The following is a 22967-nucleotide window of genomic DNA, read 5'->3' as shown; positions in this document are numbered from 1 at the left end:
AAGTTAAGCCAGTTCGACAGTACCTTCGCAGATTTAATGAAGAGCGCCGTAAGGCGATTGGAGAGGAAGTAGCCCGGCTACTTGCCGCCGGGTTCATCATCGAGGTTTTCCATCCCGAGTGGCTGGCTAACCCGGTCCTGGTGCTCAAGAAGAACGACACTTTCTGCATGTGCATCGACTACACTGACCTCAACAGAGCCAGTCCGAAGGATCCCTTCGCCCTTCCCCGCATTGCTCAAATTATTGAATCAACGGCGGGTTGTGAACGTTTGTGTTTCTTGGACGCATATTTGGGATACCATCAGATCAAGATGGCGGTGGAGGATCAGGAGAAGACATCCTCCATAACCCCTTTCGAAGCTTTCTGTTATGTGTCCATGCCGTTTGGGCTCAAGAGTGCGGGGGCGACTTATGAGCGTTGCATCCAAAATTGCTTGCACTACCAGATAGGCCGTAACGTCCACGCTTATGTGGATGACATCATGGTCAGGTCTCACAAAAAAGAGTCGCTCCTGGGAGATCTCAAGGAAACCTTTGACAACCTGCGTGTTTACCAGATGAGGATCAACCCTACCAAGTGCATCTTTGGTGTCCCTGCTGGGAAGTTATTGGGTTTCTTGGTGTCGGAGCGTGGCATTGAGGCCAACCCGGACAAGATTGAGGCAATTACCTCACTCGGAAAACCGGCCAACTTTAACCAGGTCCAGCGTATGGCGGGTCGAATTGCAGCTCTGAGGTGCTTTATAAGTCGCCTTGGGAAAAGGCCATCCCTGTCTATCAGTTGCTCAAGAAAACTGATCGTTTCGTTTGGACGGACGAAGCCAATGAAGCTTTTGAAGCCCTGAAACGGCAATTAGCTAACCCGCCAGTGTTGGCGGATCCGGTAGACAAGGAACCTATGCTCCTGTACATTGCAGCCAATTCCAAGGCGCTCAGCGTGGCAATAGTTGTCGAGCGGAAGGAAGAAGGAAAGGAGTATTCGGTCCAGCGACCGGTGTATTTCATCAGTGAAGTCCTCACCCTCTCCAAACAACGTTACCCACATTGGCAGAAGCTCATTTTTGCGGTGTTTATGGCGAGTCGAAAGCTAAAGCACTACTTCCAGGAACACCCGATCACGGTCGTTAGCTCCACCCCCCTCGGCGACATTATACATAATCGAGAGGCCACTGGACGGATTGCTAAGTGAGCCATCGAGCTTGGATCCCATCACGTGCGATATACGCCTCGGACGGCCATCAAATCTCAAGCACTCGTAGACTTCATCAATTATTGGACCGAGTTACAAATCCCGGAGGAGAGACCCGATCTCACTTATTGTACCATCTATTTCGATGGGTCCAGGCAATTGGAAGGCTCGGGGGCTGGTGTGGTGATAACTTTGCCTCAAGGTGACAAGTTTTGCTATGTCCTTCGGCTCATGTTTCCATGTACCAATAATGCAGCGGAATACGAAGCTTTGGTCCATGGTTTGCGAATCGCCATAGAGATGAATCTCACACGAGTGAGGTGTCTTGGTGATTCAGATCAGGTGGCGCAGCATGTTTCTGGCACATGGGATTCACGAGACCCTTTGATGGCGGCTTACAGACGAGTTGTGCCGGATGTAGCGGGTCACTTCAATGGTTATCAAGTGGATCACATCAACCGGCGGTTTAACAAAGCAGCAGACGCTCTTTCCCGTCTTGGTTCACAACGTAAGCCAGTTCCTCCCAATGTCATTTTGGACATATTGCATAACCCTTTGGTGAAACTGCCTTCAAAGGAAGATTTAGCGGTACCGGACCCCGAGTCTCAACTCGTGGCGGCTCTTCACGCTACTCCAGACTGGGTGATTCCTTAGATGGCATATCTCACCAGAGGCGAGTTACCAGCCGACGAGTTATTAGCTAGCCAAATCGTCCGTCGGTGTAAATCCATGGTCATACACCATGGCGAGTTACACAAACGAAGCACCTCGGGGGTATTTCAAAGATGCGTCTCTTCTGAAGAAGGATGTATGATCCTCAATGAGATTCACGTGGGCGACTGTGGTCATCATGCCGGGTCCCGATCCTTGGTTTCTAAGGCCTTCGGACATGGGTTTTATTGGCTGACGGCTCATACAAATGCAGAGGAGATCGTTCGCCGATGTGATGGCTGCCAAAAGTTTGGACGCCAGATGCATGTGTCGGCTCAGGAATTGCGGATGATACCAATCACTTGGCCGTTTGCAGTCTGGGGGCTTGATATGGTCGGCCCTTTCAAGATGTCTTCCACCAAAAAGACTCATCTATTGGTGGCGGCTGAGAAATTTACCAAGTGGGTGGAGGCGGAACCTGTTAGCAGTTGTGACACAGATACGGCCGTCAAATTCTTGAAGAAGCTGATTTTGAGATTCGGATATCCTCATAGTATCATTACTGACAATGGTACTAATCTATCCAAAGATGCAATGCAAGAGTTTTGTTCACGAGAGCATATCCGGCATGATGTTTCCGCGGTTGCACATCCCCAGTCTAATGGATAGGCAGAGAGGGCGAATCTGGAAATATTGCGGGGGATTAAGCCGCGGCTCATGGTACCTTTGGAACGCACTCTGGGATGTTGGGTCGAGGAGTTGCCGTCAGTACTGTGGAGTATCAGGACAACTCCAAACCGCTCCACGGGTTTTACTCCTTTCTTTCTGGTCTATAAAACATGATTCCCCATGAGTCGTCGCCTATGTGGAGTAGGACAACAAACTGGCACGACAAGACTCGCTGGACGCCTTGGAGGAGGAACGTGACTTGGCCGCCTCACGATCGGTGATTTACCAACAGGACTTGCGACATTACCATAGTCGCGGGGTCAAGAGCCGGGCTTTCCAAGAAGGCGACTTGGTGCTTCGTTTGATTCAAGACCATACTGGTATGCACAAGCTATCACCTCCATGGGAAGGACCGTTTGTCGTCAGCAAAAATCTTCGGAACGGCTCATACTACTTGGTGGATCTTTGCCCATATCGGCCGACTACAGAGGTTGAGACAACTCGCCCGTGGAACATAGCCCATCTGCAGCCTTACTACACATAGGGCTATGAGCTCCCCTTTTTCTTTACCAGCTTTCGGAAAATTATAATCAAAGAATTATGAAAGCAATAAAGCCGACACCCACGAATTTTGGGGTCCTTTGCCGTTTCAGATTTTGAAAGCATGAGTCTTTATTGTTCTATAAGTCGCCCAAACATGGACGCTATCAAAGTCAAAGAGCATAAGTCTCCATGCCGCACTTACTTCAAAACTGGGCTTTGATAAAGCCAAAGAGGACCAACGTTGCCACGTTGCACGGTTCACGCCTTATGTGGTTTTGAGAATTAAGCCGGCTTACTTGGGGGCTACTAGTCCCCAAGTCGTTTCACAGTAAGAGCGTATACGCTTCTGTGACCCTATGCCTCATTTCTTCTTAAATCATAGGTCACTTGGGGGCTTCCACTCTTTGAGTTCTGCCTGAATACCCTGTTGGCTAGCGAAAAATTACCGCACTACAAATGGTTATACTGGACTATGTGTTGAACAAGTGGCCACATGGACCCATGTACTCAGGGCGATTGAATCCGCTTTTTGGACCCTGAACTCGCCTTGGTTAAAACATAAAAGGTACCGGTCAGAGTCACCCATGGGAAATAGAGAAACCATTGGTTCACTGAACCTGCTTCACGGAAGCTTGACTCGCGCCTGATTAGTCGGTCTAAAACAACAAGGCTTTTTGAAAAAGCTTTCTAAGGGTAACACTAGAGTTTTGCAAACTCGTCTTATCCTATCGAAACTCACTGAGTCGATAAAATTTTACATCTTGATGGCAAGACCACAAGGTTTCTTAAAATATCTTTGAGTCGGCTGTTGATTATAACTCGCCCCGACTAATTTTTTGCCATAACCCGGGGCTTGATTTATTTCTCGCCATAACCCGGGTGCTGATTTATTTCTCGCCATAATTCGGGGGCTGATCTATTCTTTTGCCATGATCCAGGGGGCTGGTCTATTCTTTGCCATGCACTCACTGAGTCGGCTACTGTTTTTCCTAACACATCAGGAAAAAACTTGTTTGTCAAATTATGACATCCCCTAGTTTATCAAAATTGCAGGCGAGTCATGCATAGATTCAAGGACTACCAGTGGTTCCATCAAAAGGCGAGTAATGCATAGATTCAAGGAATAACAGTGTTTCATCAAAAGGTACTACTTCCTGATTGTTGTTCCACAAACAGTAACAAAGCTATTACATGGTTCGCGTGGCCAAAATGGGTGGCATCCCCCAGTGAAGAAAGGATCCATGGACGAATCAGGCCGCCGCCGAGTCACCTTGCCTTGAGCTCTCCCTGCCTTCGATTCGTAAGTCACCCAGTTTCCAATTACACTTGGACAGGGCAACGAACTCGTCTTCATCGTCAAGGAAGAGAGATAGGTCCATGTCAAGATCAAAAGGATTATTGGGTCGACTAGGAACCAAGCTAGAAGTTTCATATGAAGGAGGCGCCACCTTCTTTTTCTTCTCGTCATAGGCAGCTTGGTATTTGCTCAAATCCAAACTGGCTGCCAGTTGAGTCGTCGCATAGTGAGATTCTATGATAACTCGGTGATAGTCCACCTCAATGAATTCTGACCCGTCATCCTTCAGCTCGGGGTAGCCGGCGGCTATTTCTTCGGGTTTGAGCTCATGGGAATAAGCTAAGCACCAACTCAGGGTGTTCAAAACTCCCTTCCGGGCGGCTGATCTTTTTAATTCCTCTATCTAAGGAGGCAATGTAGACAGAAAGCCGAGCATGTGCTTGATGGTCCTCACTGGCCCCTTGTTGCCCATCACTGCCTTAATCGTCAGCACGCCCCCAGTGTACAACTGCTCAGTGAAGGTATATATTGCTTTTAACTTCACCATACAGTTATCTGGTAGATTGGTGGCTCGGGCACCTGCAAAAGACACATCAGTATTTTATAATTTTTGATACCATGATTATTCAACAGTCAAGGGTTAACGCTTACCAAACATAGCGACAGTCATGTTGGAAATATGTTTCTTTAAGCCGGAAAGCTCCTGCTGGGCGGCTTCCAATTTTTCTTCAGCCTGCTCAACACGCTTAAGAATGGCGGCTTGGTCAGCTTTGGCTTTCCTCTCAAGTTTTTGCTGGTCAACCTTAATTTTCTCCAGCTCAGCCTGAATTAAGTGGCATTTGTTCTCCAACTCAGAGTGTGCATCTTGTTGGTCAGCTAGATTTTTCTTTAAGTTGGCTAGAGTCGACTCAGTCTGGGTCATAGACTCCTGCACATCAAGTTTGGGGAAACAAGTTTCAGCATTACTGCAAGCAATACTCCTGATACTTGGGGGCTAATGTATGATTTTCTTCAAAATCATACCATATTCAAGACCCGTCTCATCTTTCAAAAGATAACCGGGCCCTTGGGGGATATAGGTTGAAGATTTCAATTCAAGACCTGGCTCATCTTTCAAAAGATGACCCGGCCCTTGGGGGCTATAGGTTGAAGTTTTTTTATCTAATGCAAGACCTGGCTCATCTTTCAAAAGATGACCCGGCCCTTGGGGGCTACAGGTTGAAGTTTTTTATCTAATGCAAGACCCGACTCATCTTTCAAAAGACGACCCGGCCCTTGGGGGCTACAAGCTGAACATTTTTATCTAATGCAAGACCCGGCTCATCTTTCAAAAGATGACCCGGTCCTTGGGGGCTACAGGTTGAAGTTTTTATTATATTCAAGACCCGGCTCATCTTTCAAAAGATGACCCATCCCTTGGGGGCTATGGGTTGATGTTTTTAGTATATTCAAGACCCGACTCATCTTTCAAAAGATGACCCGGCCCTTGGGGCTACAGGTTGAAGATTTTTTATATTCAAAGACCCGACTCATCTTTGAAAAGATGAGCCGGCCCTTGGAAGGCTAATGGATGAAGGAAAATACATAAACACGCATACCTCATGCCTAATCCTCATAAGACGAATCAAGCTCTTGTTCATCTCATAGTCCCTCTCCAGATGACTTGTGAAGCCAGAACAAAGTTAGTCGAATTCCAGCTTCTCATATTGGGGGAGCTTGAAGTTGTTTGTGTCTTCATTGGGAGAAGGGCGAGTTGCCTTGGATGTATGCTTGGAAAGTACTGCAGTCGGAGGAGTGGAATAGCTAGTACCGGTTGCCACGACGTCATCTGGATCGTCAGTCGCATTGAGAGGTCTTGGCGGGTTACCCTTACTTGCGGTTTCCTTCAAAATAACGGGCGAGTCATCCCGGGCTTCGGGGATATCGTCCGTAGGAATATCATGAGCCGCCGTTTGCTCTTCATCAGTCGCAGGGACATAGGTGCTCGTGCCTAAGGCGTCAGATGTTTTGGTAGCAGAAGATAGGTCGCCGGTTTTCCTTCTCTTCGCTTGTGCTCTGCGACAAATACACCAAGATTAAAAGCACATATCGTTGTTTAGAAGAAATTGGGATTAACAAAGAGACTCACCCTTGTACACGAATCATCAGTGGGAGAGATGATATTGACGAGTCGCCAGATGTAGGGGGAGAAGTCTGATAGAACAAAGGATTGAAGTTCAAGAAGCGGAGAGTCACATTTTACACAAGAAAGGGTATGATAACAACAAAAGTATACCTCGCAGGTGTGTTTCCGACCGGTTGTCTTCTCAGGCAGTCCGGTGATTAAGTTGCTAGAGCGACTACGGGTCTTGTGTTTGGGGGTATATCTTGCTTTCTTCAAAAGGAAATCAGGGTCCATATAAGCATATGGGTTAGACATGGGTACTTTTCCACACATCCGCCTGGCTGGTCTAGGACAAGGAGAAGGAGAGTCGGAAGAAATGGACATTACCTCGACCGCATCGTCTTGGCTCTCGTTGTCCTCGCCCTACACACAAGGATGCATGGTGTAAACATAAGCCGGAATACATAGATAATGAGTGAAGGGGAAGCATTACCTCTGAGTGCGCTACGTCAGCTTGTGACTCGCCAACAAAAGATGAATCTTTGGTGGCGGCTTTCTTTTTGCTCACAGTCTTGTTCTCTTTTGGTGGCGGCTTGGTGGACTTCTGGGCGGCCACTTTGGGGCCCCTTGGACAAAATGCATAGGTTTTCTGATGAATACAAGCAAATGTCATACTAAGAGAATTGTTAAGCATAAAAAAGACAAAAGGCGGCTTGGATTCTTACTAGTGGCACCTGGTTGGCGCGGGAGAAGGCCTTAAGCCCAATCTTGGCGCATTCTTCCAAGGTTTCACCGGTTTGTTTCATGATGACTCCGACAGTTTCTCTCTCCGAGAGTCTTGTACGACTGAAGCACTGCGTATGGTCTACCATTCCATCATAGTCATACATCAGCCCGTCTCGGCGGCTCAAGGGAAGGATGTTCCATTCTATCCAGCAGCAGAATAGATCAATCCCGATGAGCCCGTTGTTGGTCAAAGACTTCAACTCGGAGAAAATGGGGATAAACTCCGACTCTTCTTCTTCTGTGAGCTTCTCGGGCAGTTTAAAGTCCATGGGCAGGCGATCTGCTCTGAAACCCGGGAGTGGGTTCTCGCCGGGTGGAGAGGTGTCTCGGCAGTAGAACCATGACTTGGCCCAGCCCTTGGGATGGCTGGGCAGAAGAACTGTTGGAAATCCACGTTCGCGACGTCTTTGGATGTTGACTCCTCCGAGCTCGTGGTTGGGACCGTTGGGAAACTTGGTCTGGTGGTTCAAATGGAAAAAGTTCCAAAATAAAGGAACTACGGGCTCTCTCTGCAAATATACTTCACAGAAGACCTGGAACTGACATAGGTTGCTAATGTAGTTGGGTCCCAGATCTTGAGGATGAATATTAAGGAAATGCAGGACGTCCCAGAAAAACTTTGACCCAGGCGGATTAAAACCTCGCTCGAGGTAATCGGTAAAGATTACTACTTCTCCTCGAGCGGGGTTGGGAGTCAACTCGCCCGGGGCGGTTCTCCAACCAATGGTTTCTTTATTGTCGAGAAGACCCGCCTTGACAAACTTTTCGAGAGTGGCATCATCAACTTTTGTGAGTAACCAGTCGCACTTTGTAATGGCCATGACTACAAAAGAGAGGGGAACGAGGCGACTCAGTAACGACTAGAAAGCATTCTAACTCGCCGTTATGGGTCTACGGTATGTTCGAAAAGGATTTGGTGACTCGCCAATGGTTGATATATATCATAACCCGCTATTCGGGCGAATCATGGACGTATCTTCAAAGTATTGTAACTCGCCTTTCAAATTGGAAGGGAATGTGTCATAGCTATGGTGATAAAGATTAAGTCGCTATGGAGGCTGGAGCTAAACGGCGACTCTCGGAGGTGCTTTTTTCCTTAGGGATATTTTCGACAGACGAGCAAACATGTTTCTAAAAATAGGTAGCAAGCTATGGATCTACGAGTGGATCAAAATAAAAGAATATTTCTTGAAACAATGGAGGAAAGCTATGAGCATAAGGTAGTGACAACGTTGGATCTACGACATGAAGACATAAGATAGCAAAAAGATGTGATAAAGTGGCGGAAGCCTGCTACTGCCTAAAGTCTATTTGTAAAAACGTGAAATGGATCTAAGGCAGGCAAGGGTGTTCATGGCATCGCGGAAGCTAGTTTGCAGGAAGCTAAGGTCATGGTGTTCTCGGCCTAACCCTAAATGGGGGAAGATGTGTTCTTGGGAGAAGGAGATTGGTGTGTGGGACGAATGCGCAGTACTTCGTGCTTCTTGGCGCCCGGAAGACCACGGTCGATGGAGGAACTTCGGAAGCCGATGACGACGCCTCGGCGCTGGTGCTCGGAGAGGAAGTGCGTGAGGAAGACGAGGAAGAGATGGAGGAAGGTGAAATTGAGGCTGTCAAGGCGGAGATCGAGGCGACAAGTCAGAGACTGCGATGATGGCTCCTAGATTTTCGGGATAAGTGATTATGAACAAAAGATCCGTTGATGGTTGCGGTGGCAAAAGCCCCAGAACTAATGGGATGAGGTGATGTCATCCAGCACTACACGACGACTCAGATCAAGTCACAACGGGTGGCGACTTATCATTCATCGAAGGATAGAAATGGTAAGAGTCGCCCCAAGTTGATGGGAGTTTATTGACATGAATGAATGCAGGACAATCTGGGGCCTAATGTTGGGGATATTACCTGCGGGTAACCCGCCCTTAGTGGTTTGGGTCGCCAAAAGGGCGACTTACCATTTACCGCGCGTCTCATGGCCCAGAAGCTAGATGGCGGTTCAAGAGATCGTGCGGATGATGGATTACCAAGAACGCTCCTGATCGTGGAGAATACGGCGACTTAGAGATAAGGAAAGCCACAAAGTGTAGCGTGGCAGGACTTTGTAAACCCTAGGTCCTCGACCTGTATATAAAGGCGAGTCCCAGGGAAAGGTCACGCAGGTTAGAGAGAATCGAGAGCTAGGTCAGGAGAGTTACGCCCTCCTTGTAATTGAAACCACCATTAATACACACAAAGCAGGACGTTGGGTTTTACCTCCTCACGAGGGGCCGAACCTGGGTAAATCTGAGTCTTGCTTTCGCTCACCCCCTTCGAGTCGCCACCAAGGTGCGATGGCTCCATCTGTAAGTCCTTTCACGAGGACATCTGCCGTGACAAAACCACGACAGAGTGGACAAGAGATCATCTATGAAGTCTTTTGCATATGTCGCTGGAGCTGGAGGTGTAGACACTGGAGGTGCAGGAGCAGGAGCTAAAGCTCGAGCTGACGATGATGGTCTTGCTTCCGGTATGAGCACAGCTGATGAGCTAGTCTGGGTCCTGAACTGAGTGGTAGTAGGAAGAGGCGAAACATCATCATCATCACTATTGGAGCATGGAATCTTCACTGAGTCAACTTCATGCTGAAGTTGTTGAACACCGGTGGTCAACTCCGTCACCTTAACATCCAGATCATGGAATTTTGTCTCCACGATCCTCTGTAGGGTCTTCTGGTTCGGCAAGATCTCAGAAACTTTCTTCTCTGTCACTTGGATCGTGCTGACTAAGAAGGACATCTGCTCATCTCTAGTTTTGAGTTGTGGGGGTTGAGGTGGAGCATTCGTAGCAGCCTCTGCATCTGCTACCTCTCTTTCCTCTCTAGCAGTATTTAGCTAGGATGGGTGTCATCCATCACAACTTCATTGTCCTCAAAATCAGGTTGAAGTGGCAGGTTGCGACGATCAAGTAGATATGCATGCTTGCCAGTCTTGGCATTGATGAGCATCTAAATGTATGGAGCATATCCAAAAGATATCTTCTAATCTACAACAGTCCTCTTGACAGTCTCAACTATCATGTCCATCACTCGGAACCGGGTGTGGTTGTCTAGATGATGCAGTATGTTGATGGAATATCCTCTAATCTTGGTGACATCACCTGACTTAGGCATTAGGGTCTGTCTCATCATAGTGTTTGTAGTGGGTATTCCTGCTTGCAAAAAGTAGACAGAGCCAAATTTGTGAGACGACAGATAATCATTGGGCACGTCCTTGAGCTATGAATACACATCCAAGTCGTCTTCTCGTCCCTTGGGAGCACCAATGATAGTGGCCCATTCATCAACAGTGGCTTGATAACCCACAAGTATAGGGGATCACAACAGTTTTTGAGGATAGAGTATTCAACCCAAATTTATTGATTCGACACAAGGGGAGCCAAAGAATATTCTCGGGTATTAGGAGCTGAGTTGTCAATTCAACCACACCTCGAAAACTTAATATCTGCACCAAAGTGTTTAGTAGTGAAGTAGTATGGAAGTAACGTTAACGGTGGCAAACGTGACAATAGCAGTTTTGTAGTGATCGTAACAATAACAACGGAAAAGTAATTTAGCAAAGACCAATATGTGGAAAGCTCATAGGCAATGGATGAGTGATGGATAATTGTGTCAGATGACATTCATCATGCAACAGTCATAACATAGGGTTATACAGATCTTGCTCCAATTCATCAATGTAATGGAGGCATGTATTCCATATATAGTCATACATGCTTATGGAAAAGAACTTGCATAACATATTTTGTCCTACCCTCTTGTGGCACTGGGGTCCTAATGGGAACTAAGGGATATTAAGGCCTCCTTTTAATAGAGAACCACACAAAAGCATTAGCACTTAGTGAATACATGAACTCCTCAAACTACGTGGAAAGAATCCCAGTTATTGTCACCCTGGGGATGCGGATCATAACTCGTAATAGGTGTCTATAACTTGAAAGATAGGATCAAGAAGTCAAATATATTCATGAAAACATAATAGGTTCAGATCTGAAATCATGGCACTCAGGACCAACTGGCAAGCATTAAGCATAGCAAAGTCATAGCAACATCAATCTCGGAACATAATGGATACTAGGGATCAAACCCTAACAAAACTAACTCGATTACATGATAGATCTCATCCAACCCATCAATGTCCAGCAAGCCTACGATGGAATTACTCACAAGTGATGGAGATCATCATGGAATTGGTGATGAAGGATGGTTGGTGATGACGACGACATCAATTTCCCCTCTCTCGAGCCCAAATCAAACTCCAGAGCTGCCTCCCGAGGAAGAACAGGAGGTGGCGGCGGCTCTGTATCGTAAAACGCGATGAACTCTTCTCTCTGATTTTTTTCTCTGCAGATAGGAATATATAGGAGTGGGAACGAGGTCGGTGGAGCTTCAGGGGCCCCACAAGCCATGGGGCGCGGCCTACAGGGCGCCCTACAGGCTTGTGGCCTGGGGGTGGCCCCTCTCCGGTACATTCTTTCGCCATTATTTTTTATTAAATCCACAAATATTCTCCGTAAATTCTCAGGTCAACCCGAGAACATTTATTTCTGCACAAAAATAACATCAAGGCAATTCTGCTGAAAATAGCGTCACTCCGGGTTAGTTCCATTCAAATCATGCAAATTAGAGTCCAAAACAAGTGCAAAAGAGTTTGGAAAAGTAGATACATTAGAGACGTATCAACTCCCCCAAGCTTAAAGCTTTGCTTGTCCTCAAGAAATTCAGTTGATAAACTGAAAGTGATAAGGAAAAACTTTTCCAAACTCGCTTTGATCTTGTTGTTGTAAATACATCTAACTTATGTTCAGATTTTCACCTCAGATTATAGACTAACCATATTCACAATAATATTTAGGTCTCATATTTACTTATATCAATGGCATAATCAACTAGCGAGAAAGATAATAAGTCTCAGATGATAGCAATTTTATCAAAACAATCATAATACAGTATGATAAACTGGTATCTCGCTAGCCCTTTCTGAGACCCTAAAACATAAATGTCGAGCACCTGCGAAGAACAAGGAGTGACTAGACATTGTAATTCATGGTAAAAGAGATCCAGTCATACTCATACTCAATATCAATTAATAGCAAACCATATAGATGATCGGTGTGCTCTCTAACTGGTTCCTTTTATAAGAAGAGGATGACTCAACAATAAAGTAAAACAGATAGGCCCTTCACAAAGGGAAGCATTGATTTGCACAGGTGCCAGAGCTCGAGCCTTTAGAATAGGGATGAATCAAAAATTTGGGTGCTATGCTTTCATTGTAAATGTAACAACTAAGAGTTCTCAATATCTTCCATGCTAAATACATTATAGGCGGTTCCCAAACAAAATAGTAAAGTTTTTACTCCTTGTCCACAAATCAATCACATTCCATGGCGGGCTGCATCCATGGGTACCGTCCATACAAACATCAATCCTGGGGGAGCTTTGTTTCATTAAATTTCATTTGACTTTTGAACATGGAACTGGGCATCCCGATTACCAACCACTTTCTCGTGAATGATAGTGAATCAACACATATCATGAGAATAACCCACCTTTCATGGACGATACGGATAGCCCCTGGTCACTAGATGAGCGATTAGGACATACAAAACAGAATATTTATTTGAAGGTTTAGAGTATGGCACATGAAAATTTACTTCGGACGACAGGTGAATACCGCATATAGGTAGGTATGGTGGACTCATATGGAACAACTTTGGGTTTATGGAAATTGATTCACAAGCAGTATTCCCTCTTAGTACAAGTGAAGGCTAGCAAAACACTAGGAAGCGACCAACTAGAGAGCGTCAACAGTCACAAACATGCTTTGAGATTAACCAACATTGAATGCAAGCAAGAGTAGGATATAAATCACTATGAACATAAACATCGTAGAGGCTATGTTGATTTTGATTCAGCAACATGCATGAACATGTGCCAAGTCAAGCCACTCGAATCATTTGGAGGAAGCTACCATTCTATCATACTACATCACAACCATTTTAATATGTATGTTGGCACTCAAGACAAACGATTATTCACTCCTAGCTAATTAAGCATCGCATAAGAAACTATAATCTCTAATTATCATTGCAAACATGTTCAATCCATAACGAGTTGAATCTAGAACGAAGAGCTAATCATATCTACAAAAACAAGATAGGTCGAGTTCATACCAGCCTTTCTCCATCTCCGTCACTTCATCATATGTCATCATTATTTCCTTTCACTTGCACGACCGAGCGGTGTGAAAAATCTCTACTCCTAAAGGGGCAGTTTGTAGCCGACCCTCACCGGTTAATTTTGATACACCGCTGCCTGATTTTTTTTCGTCACCTGTTTTTTCGACACCATTTTTTTTTCGTCCTCGCATCCCACCCGACTGTGCCCCCTGCCCTCCATCTCTTCCTTCGAGTCCCAACCCTGGGCTAGGGTTCCATCCGCCGTAGCCCCCGCCCCCATCTCCTGCTCCGACGCCCCCGCCACCATCTCCTACTCTGCCGCCGTCCCTACTGCTCGGATGCGCGCGCGTCCGGCTGCTCCAACGACGCCGCTAGTGCCGCCCCTCGGTCCGTGTGTCTGTCGCGACCATCCGAGGAGTATTGTGGACGCAGATGGACTACTCTTGCGCGGCGGCATGCTCCTGCCAGCCACCGGGCCGCCCCCACCCTCCGCCGCCTTGGCCGCAGCGAGATAGGAGTCCCGCACACTACGCCGGGACGGGGAGGACGACTGGGAGGAGGTCGTCGCCGTGGCTCTGGGCGCCGGTGACTCCGAGGTGGATAGCGACTAAAGGGTTGTGTTCTGTTCCCCGCTCACCGGGGACGAAGTCCACGCCGCCTTCTCTAGCATCCAGGAGTAAGATTCCTTTCCTCCCGCTCGTCCGCTCCCTTGCTTAGATTGGACTGGAGGATTTGTATGGGCGTTTTCGTGCTCCCTTCCCATGTTTTGGCGATTTTCCTGACGAGTTAAAATTGCTCATATGAATTCGATTCAGTTCCAGACTTCAAACTTCTGTAGTATGATCTGAGAAAGTCGGCTCCTCTCGGGCACAACGACAAAAACGACTCCCACAACATGTTGTTTTGTCGGCGTGTTGTTTATGGTATTCATTGGTTTCTTTGCTATGATTGGATGGATCTCATGGCCAGTATCGTGTAGTACTTGATTGCTTTTTACGCGGATATACGCTAGAACTTCCAGTCGTGTATTGAAATTGAAACCCCACCAAAATGAGACAACCATGAATCCATGATTTGGTTATAATGTTAATTAGTGGCTGTGTGTATGTGTTATCGGGGACATTATAGGATGTTAGGATCCGCAAGTATTATGCGCAGCAACTTTCAATCAGGGTTAGATGATTCTTGTACCTTCAAATTAAATAGGAAAAAGATCAATCTCTCCACTTTTGATCATTGCTTCTATTGTTTTGTTGTTTTCTGACAACATATGTGAGATACTCATTTCAATACAGGTGTTATAGACTTTTATCCAACAACTCATTATGTTAAAAAGGGATCATTTAGATGCAGTTCCTGCTCTCACTCTCCACTTAACCGATTTACTGTTTTGTTTTCAGGGTGTTGGAGGGTTCTTATTATGATGTGGATTCAGATGAAACTCAGAAACAAATAGCATTGATGTCAAACTCAAAGGATTCTTCATCAAGCAATTCATCAGGATCTGATGATTGGGTTGAACCTGTTGCATATGTTCTCAACTCAACAGGTCTTCTGACCAAGGAGCATAGGAATGTTTTGGATGCCTTCCGTCTACTGCAAAGAGACCCTAATGTTTAGGTGAATGAGGCCTAACCTATTTTCATATGCTCCGAAACTGCATGCTTGCTTGTAACACTATTGTGTTATTGTGCCTCCAAGTTTTGAGGTACTGTCAAATTTCTAAACAGATCTTCTCTACTTTGCAGAAAATGGTTATAACAGATCTTCTCAACTTTGCAGAAAATGGTTATGTCCTTGTGATGTGATAGGACTGTATGGGATGCTGTAATGAATAACGAGCCAGTGCAAGAATTTAGGAGATCTTTCCATGATGGTATGTTTACACTGAAATGTTTATGATGAACAGTTCTGTTTGGCATAAAACAGTATCACTTATATCTATTTCTTTCCTGGAAGAGGGTGCCATTTTTTTCCTAGAAGAGTAGCCAGGCATGCTTCTTAGCAGATACTGTGGACGGAGATAGACTTTGCTGCCTCCCGCCTCAGCAGCTTGAGGGTTACACCTTCGCCGCACACACCACCTGACAGAGCACACATATGAGTGGAGCACCCATGCCGATCTTTTGGTCCTTGAGTTATTGAGGTTCATCTTCACAAACTTTCTTTGAAATTCAAAATTTGGTGCCAGATCGTATGACAACTACATATAATTGGTGCAAACGTTAATTGGGAACTTGGTCGTCTTTTATCTAATATATTTGCATATAATTGGTGCATCAAATAGCCTCATAAATCTGAAACGAATATATTTTATAGGAGCCTTACTCTTATATGTAGTATTCATGAAGTGATGAAGAGGTGAATGGGACGTGCTTATCAGGATCATATGATATTATATAGGTACGTACTTTTTTTGTTATATCTTTTGGATTTGTATTCATTGGTTCCTGTTAATCATTTGTGACTTCAAATGTTTTTTATTTTTTTGGAAATTAGAAATGATCATTGCTGACAATGAATGAATATAAACGGACATTTCAAATCTTAGCGAGTGAATGGGCAATACCGGACCCACTGCATTGCCTGGCACACAGTTGGGAGGATATTTCCATCCTTTCCTTTCATCCATTGGTATAGAAGCGTAGGTACTAACTATGCTCAAAGTAGAGCCAAGATTGATGAGTTGAAGGAGAGAAATAACTACCGCACCACACAACAACTCACACCCTACAGTTCTGTTATTCGTTTATGATTAGTTGCAGTACTGGTTAGTAGTTACTATATGAAAAAGCAAGTGTATGCTCCTTCTTTGCTCTTGGTTTCCTTCTCTGCTCCCCTTCCGTGTGCTCTTTGACCCGAGTATTGGTCTATATGGATCTTGTGATGCAAGCATAGATTTGTTGTTTTTGCGGCGTCAGCCATTAAGCTATGGATCCTGTGACACCGCCCATGGAGCTGGGGAAAGATTGTTTGGTTGTGATATTCATAATGAGACGGTATTGTCATTTTCCCAGGATAGATTTAGAGAAAATTATAGAAGTTAGTATTAGATGATAATAATGTTTTATCGGAATACATGTTAGCTACAGAGGTGTACCCTACAAGAAATAACTTCACAATAGAAATGCAGGCACGTCCCTGAAAATAAACTGCAACATCCCTAAAAAAAGACATCATTCATGGGAGCTAAGAATTGTTGTGGTGTTTCTCTGAAACGGTATGTCATGGCTGAATGCTTCTTAATTTAGTTGTACATATAGATAAGAGAAAAAACTGAAATAAACTAATTCTAAGATCAGATTTGGGCATACAAATGGCTCTCAATTATATAGCAAAGTAGAAATGGATGTACTGTCGTAGCATATGTTCAGGTTGAGGGTGAAAATGTGATGTACAAGAGGATTCGTTGACAGCAATAGGAAGGTTCTGATTTTGAATTTTGTCAAGTTCTATTCAGATTTAATCATACTTCATCTGCACTTTTTTTGTTGTTAATTTTGAAATTTTTGTATTCTTGGACAGCCATGAGTGTTTTGGAATTGTTAAGGTTTGTGAGCAAATATTATATTATACTAGCACTTGCATAGGATTATTCAACATTTACACTTGATTAGGATTATTCAACATTAACACTTGATTTCCATCTTGGGCTGGATGATGATTTCTAGGATGATGATTTCCATCTTGGCCTGGATGATGTTGGTTCGGTGGTGACCTCTGATATCTCATGTTAGCTCAATATGTTTTGTTTCTTCTTGTGGTAAAATATTTTCTGATTCTTCATTAGATTTCTCTGTTCTTACAAGATGTGTGTCCTGTTATGTTGGGTTTGCTGTGATTCGGATGCGGCTACAGGACGACCACGGGTTTGCAAAGTTAGGGGTCATGGGAATGCATGTGTCAATCTGGCTAACTTGGAGAAAACATATGTGAATTTGAGTTGGGTGGCAATCAGTGGCGGAGCTTGACCAGAAATCATGGGGGTGATGGGTACATGACACGATTCGTATTTACATGTTTTCGGGATGATGGATCTCAATAAATTAGTAGAATTGGAAATAATATTATGTGGAGTTACAACATGGCAAAGTAGTATTAGAACGATCGAAGAGTTGGAGTTGACGCATGCCTGATAGATCCAACCGGTCCGTGGCAACGCACAGTCGTTCTACTAGTAATAATAAGAGTGCATGTGCATTGGACTAAGCTGGAATTTACAAGCAATAACTCAAAGGAGAAGACAAGGTAGTATGGACTCTCTGATAGATAAATGATAATAAATATGAGAGCCACTCAACATGTCATCGCGGTCTTCTCCTTTTGACACAAACTCCTATGACTAAGTGAAAATTTAAAGCCGTAATGCTCTGTTCGCCTCGTTCCTATGAGCATGAACCGCCTTCGAGTACTCACACATCGGCTAAGGGTCAGATCTGCCTCGAGGAACACCCTTTGTAGAAGATATGCCTCGAGGAAAACCCTTTGCATATTTTGCATTGGGGTCGAAGCCGATGACCACCCACGTTGAGTTAAACACAGTCACACAAGAGGAAAATCAGTAAAAAGGTACAGACATATGAGGAAATCTAATGGCATTCTCATTCAAACAAAAGATGTTCTTTTTTACATGTGAATTACTTCGGTAATCCGAAGCACTAAACTGATACATCATATCTTTCAGATACTGGGCCTCGATAGCCCGGGCGCCCCCTTCCACCTCTGCTTAGAATTGTTCTGCGGCATGTTGTTTCCTAGAGGAGGCCACGCAGGAACGACCGCCGCCTCAAGCTTTTGGAAGTGAGTGTTTACGCATGTGTATGCCCGCCGTGGCCCCTCGAATCATGTGGATCGCTTCGAGTGATCCACCTGTAGGCCAGCAGCCCGCATTCAGGCCAGGAGGCTAAAGAGGCTGGTCGACAGAGCTTTGTAAGGCCATAGATTGATGCAAAGGTCATGGAGCATGGGCCTCGCCATACGGAGTAGCTTCACTAGCTTCTTAATTTGATGTAGAGGTACTGGAGCTTGGGCCTCGCCATGCGGAGTAGCCTCGGCAGCTCGGGCCTTCTCCGTCTCTGCGGCTGCAGCTTTCTACCAATCCGCCTCCTACCGAGCTTTCTCGAGCTCGGCCTTGATCCCGTCAATCTCGGCCAAAGCCGATGTCATTAAAATATTTTGGCATTCATTACTAACTTAAAACACAAAAGTAGTATGCTTCTCTTGTTCAATGAACACTTAATGGTTACTTACCTTGAGACTGCTCGAAACGCTGGTTCATGAGGTCGAGATCTTTCTCAAACCTCTCAAGCTTTCGGTTTATCTCCACTATCACCTTAGAGATGCATCTTGGAGCCGGGGTATATACCTCCAAACAAAGATTCATCTTTCACATAAGGCCCCACAGCTAAATTATTAACCCAGGACGAACGCCTCATTATGTTAGGCAGTGTCCTAGGGGCTATGCATGAAGCTCCTACTTCTATGCGATCCCAACAATGTTTGCGTGAAACCAGCCTCGGGCTCGGGGGATACTCACTGAGCAGGCTGTCTAGAAGGCAATAAAAACATGTCTTCAGATAGACACATGGATTAGCAATTCAAACGCAAAACGGAAAATACTTTGAACAAGGGTAAAAAAGAGTACATTCAAGCTTAAGGCCCTCGAAGACCTCGTACAATCCGCCCCCTACGAACCAGAAACTCTGCAACAACGTGTCTATCAAAGCATGGTGCTATTCCTTAAGGGAGGTGCCCTTCAAGGTATCCTCCATCTCTTGAGTCCACCCCACACTAACCCGCACTTGGGCGAGAGGTGGAGTCGGCAAAACATCAGACCGTAGCACTTGCGAGCTCGGTGGAGGGGTCTTCGGCCATGGCATTGGAGCTGCGGCGGACTTCATCTGGGCCAATTATTGGCCCAGTGTCTCCTTGACGATGTCGAGGACTTTGTCCCCTTGGTCCCGTGAAACTGAGGCATCAATCTCGGTTATGGTGATCGACCATCCGGCCCCCATCGGGTCGACATGGGGAGCCGGGGAGGAGGTAACCTCCCCTAGCCCATCATGAGCGAGCGGAGGGGTAGAATAATCCGGAATCCCGCTGGCGGGTGGCAGAGCACTGGCGGAGTGACTTGGGAGCACCTTCGCCAGACCGCGGACGAGAAACTTATATGAGTCCACTCCTACTAATGTCTAATGAAATACAAGACATGGAGAACTGTAACGTACCCCCGAGGTGCTGTTTTTCCTCCCCGGGGCAAGGTTATCCCCTTCAGACTCGTCGAAGAGTACAACATTCTATGACGGCCTACGAGCGGCCCCGGTCATGGTTTTCTTCAACCACTTAAGGCCTTTGCCCAGCGCTCCAGCTTCAATGTCCTAAGACACCACCCTCTTCCCTCTAGGGGAAGGGACGTCTTACTCCTCATCCTCCCCCTATCTTCATGGGTGGTGGAGGTGTGGCTCTCCTCAGATCAGGTAACCAAGGTCTTCTGACTACTGGTACCCGCCTTGCCCTTTGGGACTTCAACTTCTTGGGGACCGCCACATGTGGATCCTCGACCAGGAGTGTCAAGAGTAGAGGAGATCTCTCTTCCTCTGGTAGTGGGGCTAGGCACTACATTCCCTACATCTTGCACACCATCTCTACACATATAGAATAGCGCAATCTATCAAAGACTATCTCTCCATGTAAGGATAAAATAGTACAAATGTGTGTTAGAACACTTACCGGTGGAGCCCCATAGCCGACCTTGAAGCCGAGATCTCGTCCCTCCTTGGGGATCTTGTCTATGGCTACCTTAAGTAGCTCTGTCCACATGGCAGACAAGGTGGTGCGGAAGAACTGGAGGATAGGCCCTGCATCCCCGGAGTTGTGCTCCCACATTGGCTTGGCTCGAAGTTGGAGCGAGAGGATCCGACGGTTAAGCATGACATTGACAACACCTAGAAGCTCGAGGTACTTCTTGGTGTACAACCACTTGATATTGATGAGTGCCTCCACATCCTCAGTGTTCCTCCAAAAGATGCATTTCTCCCCCCAGGACCGAAGCTTTTTTGGGGGGGCAGCCGTAAAAGTTGGGACTTCGACTTGGCCGGCGAGCGAGGGGCTTAGTGATGTAAAAGCACTCGCTCTGCTACTCCTTCACAGTATCGATGAAGGTGTCCTTGAACCAGTCAGCATTTTGGTTCGTACTGAACATAGCCCCTCCGCACTCTGCCAGCTCCGAGCCTCTGGAGCATTTTGGTTCTTGTTTCGCACTTTGATTTGTAGGAATTAATTAAAAATTGTCGAAAAATGCAACAGGAGCCTTGTTGGAGTAGGACTCTCACTCTCCTGAAATCTGCCCACAAACAATTTTTAGAATCATGAGTTTGACCTCCGAAGATGGTATCAAATGGAAAAAGCTAAAACTATGAAAGTGTGTGGACTTTTATGGCAATTATTCCGGACTACAAATTCGTCCAAAATAGAGTTCGTATGTGATCTGGAGACCCATTTCACTGAAGGTAAATATCTGATTACGGGATCACGAGTATTGTTGACGTGATTGAGTTCAACTCTTAACATATCTGATATATTCGGCTAAGCCACGACTTTGGAGACTCATGACGGCTATGAGGAGCCCCTAGGAATGTTCTACAGGTGCCCGAGAGCCATCGGATCAAGGGTCCATCCATCGGAGGGTCATAGAGCACCACGGAGGCACATATAAGGAGAGAAAAACCCTAATTTTGGTAGAGCCACCAATAGACATGTATTTGCCTCTCCCTTGGCAGCCGTCAAGAAGGGAGAGGCTCCTTCATTGCATCACTAAGACCAAGGAATAAGGAAGGGCAAGGGGCCTCTGCCCGTCGCCACTGCCGCCGCGTGTCCCCGGTGTCGTGGCCGCCATCGCCTCCATCTCTTCGGGGCTGCACCTCTCCATCAACAAATCTCTCTTTCTCACCATGATAATGTGTGAGTAATCCTCCTCAGGGCTGAGGATATATATCAGTAGCAATGTGTTCAATCTCTCTCTCTCATGTTCTTGAAATTGCATGATCTTGAGGTATCGCGAGCTTTATTAATATAGATGAATCATATGGAGTTTTCCCCTCTCTATTTTCTTGTGATGAATTGAGATTTCCCTTTGAAGTTTTCTTATCGGGTTGAGTCTTTAAGGATTTGATAACACTTGATGTATGTCTTGCGATGGGATATCTGTGGTGACAATGGGATGTTCTATTGATCCACTTGATGTATGTTTTGGTGATCAACTTGCGGGTTTCGTGACCTTGGGAATCTATGCATAGGGGTTGGCACATGTTTTCGTCTTTACTTTCTGGTAGAAACTTTGGGACACACTTTGAAGTTCTTTGTGTTGGATTGAACGTGATGAATCTGAAATTATGTGATGCATATCGTATAATCATGCCCATGGGTACTCGTGGTGACATTGGAGTATCTAGGTGACATTAGGGTTTTGGTTGGTGTGTATATTAAGGTGTTATTTTAGTACAAACTCTAGGGCTGTTCGTGACACTTATAGGGATAGCTCATAAGATTGATCAGAAAAAATAACTTTGAGGTGGTTTCGTACCCTACAAAAATTTCTTTGTTTGTTCTCCTCTATTTGTGACTTTGGAGTGAACTCTTTATCGCACGTGAGGGATTTATATATGATTCAACTATGTTAGTATTGTTGAGAGAACTTGCACTAGTGAAAGTATGGACCCTTGGCCTTGTTTCCAAGCATTTATACAATGTTTTGCTTGTTGTTTACTATTTGTTACCTTGCTGGTTTTATATTATCAGATTACAAAAACCTATATCTAGCATCCATATAACACTTGTATCACCATCTCTTCCCCGAACTAGTGCACCTATACAATTTATCATTGTATTGGATGTGTTGGGGACACAAGACTCTTTGTTATTTGATTACAGGGTTGCTTGATAGAGATCATCTTCATCCTATGCCTCCCACGGATTGATAAACCTTAGGTCATCCACTTGAGGGAAATTTGCTACTGTCCTACAAAACTCTGCGCTTGGAGGCCCAACACGAGTCTACAAGAAGAAGGTTGTGTAGTAGACATCAAGCTTCGGCTTGACCCAAAAGATCTTCAGCCATAGGCTGAAGTGCAGCTCGCAGTGGAGGAAGGCCTCGTAGACTGTGATGAAGGAGGCAAGTTGGAGAATGGAGTTCGGGGCCATGTGATGGAAGTCATTTACATAATAGAACATCATTCCGCGCACAAAGGGGTGCATCCAGAATCCTAGGCCTCAGATGAGGTGGGGGTGAAGATTATCCGCTCCCCTTGCTTGGGAGCGGGTACTTGCTCGCTGGCGTCAAGAGCACGGGTACCAGTGTTGGTGGGGATGTACCCACTCGTCTGAAGCTCCTGAATGGTGCACTGTTTCACGAGAGAACCACCTCAGTGGCCTGTGAGGGTATCGACCATGGCTGGATGGGGAGATTGAGGTTGTTCGAAGCTAGATTGGATCTGGGCACTCAAGCTAGACAAACCACC

At 45.7% G+C, this 22967-nt stretch overlaps 1 pseudogene; it reads left to right on the top strand.

The window, feature by feature from the left end:
• The first annotated feature begins 8435 nt into the window (after nt 1–8435).
• LOC123441599 lies at nt 8436–15540 on the top strand (annotated as a pseudogene).
• The last annotated feature ends 7427 nt before the right edge of the window (nt 15541–22967 follow it).

The sequence above is a fragment of the Hordeum vulgare genome, chromosome 3H (assembly GCF_904849725.1).
Source record: "Hordeum vulgare subsp. vulgare chromosome 3H, MorexV3_pseudomolecules_assembly, whole genome shotgun sequence".
NCBI lineage: Eukaryota > Viridiplantae > Streptophyta > Magnoliopsida > Poales > Poaceae > Hordeum > Hordeum vulgare.
Note: the sequence above shows the minus strand (reverse complement) of the source record. Positions and strands in the feature narration are given on the sequence as shown.